The following is an 11548-nucleotide window of genomic DNA, read 5'->3' on the forward strand; positions in this document are numbered from 1 at the left end:
CTGTGATAATGCTCAGGGAATGAATGTAAATTAATTAAAAAAAATGTTTCACAAAGAAAAAAACACTAAAACTGCACTAATCGAAATTAAAAAAATATGCATATTTGATGACTGTACATAGCCCCAGCTAGGTACTACTTTATAGTATGTTCATTCTCCTCACTGAGATTTATGCCTAAAGTCAGACTTCATTTATGTGCATGTATATATCAGCTGCACTTGCTATTGGAAATATTTAGACTAATTAAGTTCATTAGCAAATCAATTAAATGGGGGGAAAGGCATAGAAAGCAAGCATGGATACCAGAGACAATGTGGGAAGATGGTGGAGGTGAGAGATAGGGAATAAAGAATGGCAAAAAAAAAAAAGCAAAATATACAAGACATAAGAAATGAGGCCCAGCAGTTATTGTAATGGCTATGTTGCTGGACTCTCATGTAGTCGACCATGGTTTGTGTCCCGGACCTGGTGGCTTAAAATTGACCCAGGCATGTGTGCGTGGGTGCCCAAGATCCTGAGAGGAGAATGGAGGAGAAGAGATTGCTGCGTGGTCATCCCCCTTTAGGGGGATGATTTCTCTCTTTCTGTCTCTCTGTCTCTCTCTGTCTGTCTGGCGAGCACACACACCCTATAGCAAAAACCTTTCCAAAAAAAAAAAGAAACGGAAAATTATTTGTTGACAACAGGTTATGTTGATGTGCTTGATTGAACCAATATACAGTGTATTCCGGATGAAAAATTTATTTTGTATGATGTATAGTGAATTTATGTAAAAAAAAATAAGTTTAAAGAAAAGAAAAAACATTGTCAAATTAAGTAATTTTAATTTTCTTTACATTGTATTTAAGTTACATGTAAAAATATGTTTTGTACTTATATGTCTATATATGTATTGTGTTCCAAACTAATTTGAGCTTTCCAGGAATTTATGATGGAATATTTATAAGTCATGTGGTAAGTTATTATGTCAAACTGATTTCTAGCCAAATTTCTTTGTCATTTATGAATTTTTGTCAGAGCATTAACTATGGCTATAATCCTAATGTCATGTCCTTAAGGAAATTCACAGAAAGAGTGGAAAGAGAATGTACTCTTACAAGTACTGGTTTCTAAAAATCTAATCATTTAACTGGGTAAAATTTTCTTTTTCTATGTGAACCGATTTGTTTTCTAAGCTGTTAAGCTAAAATTAAGCAAATAAAGTAAAAAAAAAAAGTTTGACAAAATTACATGTTAAGTAGCCAATACAACTGAGTTATAAAGGTAAAATTGATATGAAAATATAAGTCTAATGTTAAACATGGGCTCATTAGAGTATTGCTCCCTGGTTTTCTCTGAGTCCTCCTTGTAATTCTTGTTATTAAGTTAACAAATATATAGTCAATTATCTGTGTGAGATCTTCACTTTTGTACAGTGAGTTTGAAATCTTTTTATTCCTACTCTTCATTGCATTCTTCCAAACATAAAAAAGTTTTGTTGCTATTGTTGTTTGTTTGTATATGTTCATAAACTACCAGTCAGTATATGTGGATATATGTACTTCTATTTTTACAAGCTAAATAACTCCTCCAGAAAATATCAAACTTCCCAAGGTGGAATAGAAAAGATAAACATGGATAATTAGTACAAATTGGGCATAAATACCAGAGACAAAATCTAAAAACTCCTATCCGAGAACTTAATAGGGTACAAGTTTCCAGGAACGGGGTGAGACAAGTTAAGGCAAGAGCTCCTGGCTGCCTCCTCTCTCCCTGCCTGCTTGTACTCCTGTTTCTCTTTAGTTGGGCCTCTTCTTCACTGGACTCTTCCCTTAGTTAAATGATCAAGAGGTCTAACTACAAAAATAAAAATTTAAATTAAGACTACATTCTCCAGCTAGGGTTTTTGTATAGTTAATAAGGCAGATACCTTGTAAAACCTGTAAACTGGGCTCTGCCCTCTCGTACTCAGCTATTTCTTGCAGGATCTACTGGAATTTAGTTTTACTTCCCAGTGTTAGAGCTCTTAAATTTCAGAACAGATTTTTTTTAAAGTTCTCAAATAACTCAAAAAAATGTTATAACAAATTGACAAGGCACCTTAACCTTTGATTTAACTTTCACTTAATTGACACCCATCATAATCCTGAAGGCTGAGAACTTCTTCGAGGGCAGGATCTGGACACAGCCCGGATCAGAGCCTCTGCCTCAAAAGAGACTCTGTTTCCAAAGTGGGCAGCCCTGACATTAAACAATGCCTATGACTGGCATCCTCATGTTCCCCACTGGGACTTTGTCCCAAGTGTGGAGCTGGTAGCTAGAGACAGAATGCACTGAGCTCTGAAGGGAGCTCGGGACTTCTAAAGTCCGTGCTAGCCTTTGAAATTGAAGATTGATGGGACCCAAGACAGCTCCCTCGGACATCTGATGATTTCACTGGACAAGCCTCGGGTAATCCCTACAGTGACTAAGATTAATTTCTGTCTAAATCAGAGGTTAAGGTTATACATATATTTTAAAGTACAGTCATACCAACAACTAAAAGATCTTGTAGAAGCCCCAGACTCTGGCCTCTCATCCTTGCCCTCCTACACTCAGGAGGAAGAAAAATTGGCCCACAAGTAATTGCCATTACCAAATGGCATGACAATAGTCCCTCCTCCCTGGACAAGAAACCAGCTGAGGGGGATGGCATGTCCCAAGGGGCCTTGGCCCCCTTGCCAATTTTTTTCCTCAAGCAATGGGACCCTCTGAACTAGGTCCAGATGGTCAGTCCTCTATGATTTATTTCCCTTTCTCTATGAGTAACCTGTAAACTGAAAAAAAAAAACCAAAAAAACAAAAACAAAAACAAAAACAAAACAACCAGAATCCCTCCTTCCCTCGAAACCCACAAGGTTTAATTAATCTCTCTCCTTGAGATTATTTTCTTCACTCATTGGCCTACCTGGGACAAGTGCCAGTAGCTCCTCCAGACTCTCTTTACCTGTTGCCATTGAGCGGGCTTTCCTGGCTGGTCAACCTACTTGAAATCCAAATCTGGACAGACTCTCTGAAGGCTCTCCTGGTGACTCTCGCTGAGATCCACAGCCTCATCTGCAGCCACTGCCTGGCCCCTGTGGAGTCTACATCATCCTCACAGCCAGCCTTGGACCCTGGGGCCCCAGTTTGGGTCAGACACCACACTCCCTATGTGGTGGGGTTTGATCCTGCATATAGTAGGATAAAACCTACTACATGTTAGTAATCCTGTCTGCTACCAAATCTTCTCCTGTGTGAAGTGAAATAGCAACTCCTGTCAGCCTTGACCCTGCTGGGATGGATCCTGAGCACCCCTTCTGCTGTCAAGGTTACTGGAAAGCATCATTGGATTCCTTGTTCCCACTAGAAGCCCACTGCCCGGCTCTCTGATGCCACTGCCTCCAGGACCCAGAGATGGGGACTTCAGCCTTCCTCAGATCATCTCAAGGTCAAAAATTGTACAGACTTTCCTGATACTTCTTCTCCTCTTTCCCCCTGCCCTTCCCTCCGTACATAATAATCCCCTTGTGGTTCAACCCCTTGTTCACTGGGTCAACAGCTGGGAGGGTGGCCATTCTTACAGCCTTCTTCACCCTTTTATCTGGGGCAAGGACCCCTGCATCAGAAACACCTTGTCCTTCATCCCCCCCAATCCTGCCAAGCCTCTATGGCCCATCCTTATAGGCCTGGGCCTCAATCCTATACCAACCACTCTGGGGTTCTTAGGGACAGCTGAGCTAGCTTTGCAAATGTCTCCTAGAGTGTGAGGAGAATGGCTCCTCTGAGAGTAATTGGTATCAGTCTCTCTTCTCTTGGCCTCCCTGGCTCTCCACCCTCATCTCTGCCATTGCAGGTCCTGCCCTGCTTCTCCTCCTTTACCTTCTCTTTGGCCCTTGCGTCCTCTGTTTTTCCATTAATTTTTTTCAGGACCAGATCAAATCTGTCAAGCTCATGGTTCTCTACTCCCGCTATGCGCCGCTTCCCTTCTCTGAATCAATGATTTGATTCTCCAAATCAGAAGGAGGGAATGTGGAAGGCTGCATATTAGATCTTGCACATGAACAACTGTTTGTCCATTTTGTTCCCTTACCCTACCAAGGCTGTCTGCTTCTGTAAACCTGCTTGTTCTTCCCATGAGAAAATAGCTTGTGCTAGCCATATAGAAATCCATATCTGGAATGACATCCTGTACCTGCTACTAGCCCAAAAGCCCTTTTGTTTAGCAGTGTAACTGCTTGCATGGAAACCCCACTCTCCTCAGAAATAATTAACCTGCTTGATTCGGCTTCTGTAACTGCTTGCATAGAAACTCCTGGTAACTGACTCCCTATAAAAAGACTGCTCAAACTTTGGTTTGGGCTACAGTTCTGACTCTCGGCGTCTGCCTCTCCCCCGAGCCTCAGACTGTAATCACTGGACAGCTAATAAAGACTCCCTTTAAACTTAATCTGGCACTCTATAACAAAGTTCTGGATCAGATCATTCTATGTGGTGGGGGTTGATCCTGCATATAGTAGGATAAAACCTACGACGTATTACTAATCCTGTCCCCTACCAAATCTCCTGTGTGAAGTGGAATAGCAAGTTTCTGGAGATATGTAAGCTATATCCCCACCATAAGGCAATGCTTTGGAGATCCAAAGGGGCCAGTGAAAACATGTTTCTCAGTTTTAGACTTCAGGGGGAAATTTTAACTTAGGGTTGGTATAAGCTTCTAAGAATGGGGGCCAGTTGGTGGTGTGCTGATTAAGGTAGTGAGCTCCTATATGGCCAACTGTGGGTCAAGTCCCAACCCCGGTGGATTGTTTTCTCACTTGCTCTCTTTCTGATTCTCTCTGGTGAGCACATGCTCTCTATAGCAAATTTTAAAAACATAATAATACAATTAAACAAATAATTATAAGACCAAAAAATAAAACAATCTCCCAAGGGTGTACCTCTGGAAGCCTTCAGAGTTCATAGAGAAGAAATAATAGACTTGATTCATTTGATTTCTAACATGTTCCCAACGGGAACATAAAATCAATAGGAAAAGCTTCCTTTCTGCTTTGACCAAGTACCCAACAGGGAAATCAGGTGCTCAGAGATGAATTAATAAGATGAAAATGTGCCAAATGAGAGGACATAGGGAGTTGTAAAGATCTCCTCTGTTATTTTCAAAGGTATCAGCCTTGAACTGGATGGGAATAGTTGTTTCTTTTAGATTCCTGAATCTGGCTTGAAACTAATGCTTACCTCATTTCTACCATCTCATTTAGGAACAGACATTTAGTCTCCATCATCAACCATTCAGGGCAGAATTCAGACATTTCCATGGTGCCCTTCCTTTCAGAGACTATTCAGATGAGTCTGAGAGTACCCAGTAGATACAGCAGAAAGGGTTTGGAGAGGATGGTAGCTATGAAAGTGTACCTGAGATCACCAGAGAACCAAATGCAACCAAGGTCAGACCTGAGAGTTTGCTGTGCTTGCTGAATCTTGGTTGAATAATGAATGTAGAAATCATTTATTTCAAATGCTAAAAAGGCAAATGTTGGTTAGATTCAATGAGGCAGGAATAATTCTTGACAATTAAGTGAAGGAAATGAAAGTCCTATTGATGAGAAAGAATGGGGAGCATGAATGGTGTTAATAAAATCAAATTATATACATGGAGTTTTGCAGTTAAAGAGACAGGGAAAATAGAGTATTAAATTTGGAGGAACATGCAGTGTGGTTAAGGTTTTTATTATTTAGAAAAAAATTATTGGGTGTATTTATTTGAGTATGTTTCTGTAGTTATTAAAATGGTCCAGACTGGGTTAGATCCATGGCCTGGTGGTAAAGGCAGAAGAATTCCACATGGTTGACTGCACAGTTTAAGTTTTATTATGGGTGGCTTGAGAAACATGTTGGGTGTGTGTGTGTGCACCTAAAATCTTTTAAGGGAAAAGAGACGGAGGAGAAAGGGCTGTCATGTGACCATTGCCTAGGCAAAATGCTTTCTCACTTTCCTTCTGTTTCTATTTCTCTCTCTGGTGATCACACATACCCTCTAGCCAAAGGGGTGGGGGGTGGGGCAGGAGATCCAGACCAATGGATTACTTGACAATACTATCTTGCAACAGCATCTCATGAGCCATATATTTTGCATTATCTTTCTCATATTGGGTATTCAGATGAAAAGTAAATGTTTATTTAATAGATGACAAGGGGTGTCATAACAAGCATTTCTTTATAATTATATCTTGACTTGTGAGTCTGAATATATTTGTGAGTATGTTAGTCATTGCCCTTCTATATAGTCAATTATCTGTGTGAGATCTTCACTTTTGTACAGTGAGTTTGAAATCTTCTTATTCCTACTCTTCATTGCATTCTTCCAAACATAAAAAATGAAATTTTTTCCTTTTTTTAAAAAATCAACCCTACTGTTGGACATTTAGTTCTCATCCTCCTACTCCTTTTTTTCTCCTCCTCCTCCTTTTTTCTCCTCCTCCTCTTCATTTCTCCTCTTTCTTCTCCTCCTCCTGCATTTCTAGATGTACTTGGAGGGAATGTTAAAGTTTATCATTTTGTGTGGCTCAGATAATTTAAAAAGCTTGCTTTGCCTTTAGAGATAAAAATGAAAAGCCAAAAAATAACAGCAATAATTTTTTTTTTTGGAGAGATTTTCACTATAGGGCACGTGCGCTCGCCAGACAGACAGAGAGAGACATAGAGACAGAAAGCGAGAAATCACCCCCCAGGGGGGATGGTCATGCCGCAATCCCTTCTCCTCCATTCTCCTCTCGGGATCTTGGGCATGCACGCACACGCGCCCGGCGTGAGTTTTAAGCCACCTGGTACTGGACGCGAACCGCGGTCGACTACGTGGGAGTCCAGCGACATAGCCATTACGCTAACTGCTGGTTCCCATGGCCCTTTAATTCTTAAAAAAAGAAAAAGAAAAACTGCTAAGTGTGTGTGTGTGTGTGTGTGTGTGTGTGTGTGCCCACAATACTCACATACAAAAATAAATATGGTCAGATACATATGGAATAGTTACAAGAAAAATGACTGCAGCGGGGACTGGGCTGATATGGAGATGCCATGAAGAGGGAAGTGGAACAAAAGGTCTCAGATAGTGGAGCCAATGTGGGAAGAAGGTGGAAGGTAGAGGAAGGTGAGAGGAAGGGATTCAAGGAGAAAAATATAGAGTCAAGACATTTAAGTGACATGGAAATGGAGGATTGTCTGTTGATGAAAACATGCATGATAATATCTTTAATTGAACTGGGGTGAAGTATATTTATGCTGGGAAAATCCATTTTCATGCTTTTATGATGTACAGTGATTTAATGCATATATAACAAAAAATGTCTTGGGACCAGCATATAGTGTAATGGTTACGTCTCTGAACTCCCACATGGCTTACTGTGATTTGAGTCCTGGACCAGGCAGCTTAAAACTCATACTGGGCACTTGTGCATGTGTGCTCAAAATTCTCAGAAGAGACTAGAGGAGAATGGATTGCAGCATGACCATACCTCCTGGGGGGTGATTTCTCACTTTTTGTCTCTGTCTATCTGGTGAGCTCATGCACCCTACCAAAAAAAAAAAAAAAAACTGAAAAAAAAATTTTTTTTTTCTCAATGTGTGTCCCTGAGTCTGAGATCACCCCAGACCCAGACTGGGTACCCATTCTCTCCTCAACCTGCTTCCTCTCTTGGGCTCTTCAACCTGATGCTTCTCCCTCCTTAGCAGGGACAGACCTTTTTAAATTTTAGCATATTTTTTATGACTGCTTTAGTGCCTTTCTGCTTCTTTTCTTTCACATGATGATGCATTTCTGTGAGGCCACAGTCTCTCATTTGTTCAAACAAAATGTAGTTATTCAGCTCTTAGTCCCAGCTGATCTAAATGGAGGTAGAAGGAGGATGTACCTGTGTGAAAGCAATCCCAGCATATCAGAGAAGAAAGATTTGGCACTGAATAAATGCAATACCATTAGAGTACCTACATCTAAATAAAGTGCATGAAAGCATATTCAATTGTGGGAATGTTCAAAACAAGATTCATGAAGGAGCTGACCAGGGAATCTTGAAAGAGTAAATGAAGTTATTTAGATGGATAAGGGATAAAATATTTCAAATAGACCAGTGGGAGAGATTCTAAGCAAAGGGAAGTGGACACATAAAGGAAAACATTAAAACTTTGACTTTTCCTGAAGCTGAAAATCAAATTCAAGTTTGTGAGATCTGTGTGGGTTGGGAAGGGGCAGTGTAAGGGTAAGGAAGAATAATTTGTCACAGAAAATTGAGCCTTTTAAAAAGATAATGTATAAGAATGGTACATATCTGTGGAAGGCAATGTAATGTTTTTAGTACAAGAATATCATGTGCAATAAATAAAAAGAGACTATGTGAGACCAACTAGTGGAACGGTAGTTAAGGTGGCTAGGTCTCATATGACTGACTGCATCATTCAAGCCCCAGGTCCAGTGCCTTGAAAAACACACCAGGCATGTGTGCCTAAATTCCCAAGGAGAAGAGATTGCAGCATGGCCTTGCTGCCTGGAGGGTGACTTCTCACTTTCCTTCTCTCTCTGTCTCTCTCACTCACTCTCTCTCTCTCTTTCAGTCTCACTCTGGTGAGTGGAGTTACCCTACAGCAAGTTAAAAAACAAAAAGCAATGTGTACTGACTAACTGAGGGTGATTAGTATATTTATTATCTCAAGTAATCATTACTTTGAATTAGAAGCAAACTTCTCTTTTAAAATAATTATTTACTTAACTTTATTTATGATTATGATTATGTAATTTTGCTATAAGACCCATACACTCATGAGAGAGAGAGGAGAGAGTGAGAAAGAGAGAAAGTGACATAACAAGTTGCCAGTAACAGGACTCGAATTGTGGTTGACCACATGGAAATCCAACACCTTAACCACTACACCACCTGTTGGCCACTTTTTTTTTTTAAATGAAGTTGCGACTTCCATAGAGATTTTTAAAAGTTTTATTTATACTTAATTACTGTACATCCTTACAGTATACAACATGGAAGAATTGAATTCTCTTTTTAATTTAATTTTGATGAACAGTAAATTGTTGAACTTGTTGTTACTATTGAGAAGCATTGGAATAGTGATGGCCTTCTGTTTGAAGCTGTAGAATTTTACCTCATTCACCAGCTGGGAGTCATGGAAGAGAAAGGATGAATTTAAAAAGAAGTTTGGGTGATCATCTCTGTGGATACAAACAACCCTCTGTGGATCAATCTGAATATTGAACTGAACAGCTACCAGACTGGGATAGCTGGAGAAGCCAAAACAAAATTGATATAAGGTTATTGGACTGAGGACCATGTGGTGGGGAAGTAATGAAAATGTTTGAGAGACAGAAGATAAATATCAGCTTTATCTTCTCACCATGGATAACCATTTATTTAGAGAAGGACTACTAAAGTTTATCTATATATGTATTGGGATTATATCTGTTGACCAGTTTAGAAGGATGGATACCATTATCACTACTTTATAGGTGAGGATATTAACATTTATAATAATTCAGTTGCTGGGGAGATCAGGTAATATAGTGTTTAAGGTGCTGGACTCTCACATGGCAGTTTGAGTCCCAAATCTGGAGGCCTGAATTCACACTGTGAAGAATGGCAGAGAATGGAGGACAAGGGGATGTGGCATGGCTATCCCTCTGCACTGGTGATTTTTTAGTTTATCTCTCTCTCTCTCTGTCTCTGTCTGGTGAGTGCACACACACTATGGGAAAAAAAGAACAAAAAAGGAATAAAAAATCTGTAAAATAATGACCATGTGGTATGGATGAGGCTGAGGGTGGACAGGAATAAATGAGATAGAACAAGAAATCCTTAAAAGGTGACCCCATTCATACACCTACAATAAAAATGAATTTATTAATGATAAAATACAAACTGTGGCATTTCAGTGATGTAATATCCAACTCTGTGAAAATTTTTCTTGTTATTTTTCTCTTTGTTATAGTCATCTCCACCACATGGAAGCAGGAAATGATACACGAATTTCAACATTTCTTCTTTGGGGATTTTTCAGAACAACCAGAAATGCAACCCCTCATATTTGGGTTTTTCCTCTCCATGTACCTTATCACTGTGTGTGGAAACCTGCTCATCATCCTGCTCACAATCTCAAACTCCCACCTGCACAGGCCCATGTACTTCTTCCTCTCCATTCTCTCCTTCATAGACATCTGTTTCACCTCCACAAGAATCCCAAAGATGTCATCCAGACACAGACCAAAGTTATTACTCATGCAGGTTGCATCACCCAGATGTTCTTCATAGTGTTTTATGCAGGTTGGATGACTTTCTCCAGTGTTGGCTTATGACCAGTTTGTTACCATCTGTCACCCCTTGCATTATGTGGTTATCATGAACCCCCGGCTGTGTGGACAGTTGATTCTGGTCTCTGGCATTATCAGTGCCCTCCCTGCATTCTTTGTTAGAAAGCTTAATGGTGTTGTGGCTGTCCTTCTGTACACACTCAGAAATCCCCCGCTTTTTCTGTGAACTTAATCTGGTGGTCCATCTTGCCTGCTCTGACACCTTTCTTAATGACATGATCATCTATTTTGAAACTGTGCTATTAGCTGGTGGTCCCCTTGCTGGGATCATTTACTCTTATTGTAAAAATGTTTCCTCCATATGTGCAATCCTATCAGCTCCGGGGAAGTATAAAGCATTTTCTCACCTCTCAGTTGTCTCTTTATTTTACTATACAATCATGGGAGTGTACCTTAGTTCTGCTCATCTATTTTGAAACTGTGCTATTAGCTGGTGGTCCCCTTGCTGGGATCATTTACTCTTATTGTAAAAATGTTTCCTCCATATGTGCAATCCTATCAGCTCCGGGGAAGTATAAAGCATTTTCTCACCTCTCAGTTGTCTCTTTATTTTACTATACAATCATGGGAGTGTACCTTAGTTCTGCTGCCCATAGCTCACAATCAAGGGCAACAACCTCAGTGATGTACACTGTGGTCACCCCATGCTTAACCCCTTTATCTACAGTCTGAGTAATAAAGACATAAAGAGGACTCTGAAAGACACTTTGGGATGGAAATGAAAGAGTCAATTATACTGAGATATAAAAAGTAGGGTTTAAAACCTTGGAACTGGGACCAGCAGTTAGTGTAATGGCTATGTCACTGGACTCCCATGTAGTAGACTGTGGTTCATGTCCTGGACCTGGTGGCTTAAAATCATGCCAGGCACGTGTGCATGCGTGCCCAAGATCCTGAGAGGAGAATGGAGTAGAAGGGATTGCGGCATGACCATCCCCCCGGGGGGGGTGATTTCTCGCTTTCTGTCTCTCTGTCTCTCTCTGTCTGGCAAGCACACGTGCCCTATAGCAAAAACCTCTAAAAAATAAAAAAAAAACAAACAAACAAAAAAAACCAAAACAAAATAAAACAAAACAACTTGGAGCCAGAAATTGTGATTCTTGGGTCAGATTGTGGCAGTAAAATTTACTCCTTCTATTTATTTTCTGTAATTTTCATTTCTTTGATTTCTACTTCTCTATACT

The 11548-nt window shown here is 40.1% G+C and overlaps 1 pseudogene; it reads left to right on the forward strand.

Moving 5' to 3' along the window:
- Positions 1 to 11036, forward strand: part of LOC102501403 (olfactory receptor 7A10-like) — a 13493-nt pseudogene extending 2457 nt beyond the window's left edge.
- The last annotated feature ends 512 nt before the right edge of the window (positions 11037 to 11548 follow it).

This window comes from Tupaia chinensis, unplaced genomic scaffold (assembly GCF_000334495.1).
Source record: "Tupaia chinensis unplaced genomic scaffold, TupChi_1.0 Scaffold144687_1, whole genome shotgun sequence".
NCBI lineage: Eukaryota > Metazoa > Chordata > Mammalia > Scandentia > Tupaiidae > Tupaia > Tupaia belangeri.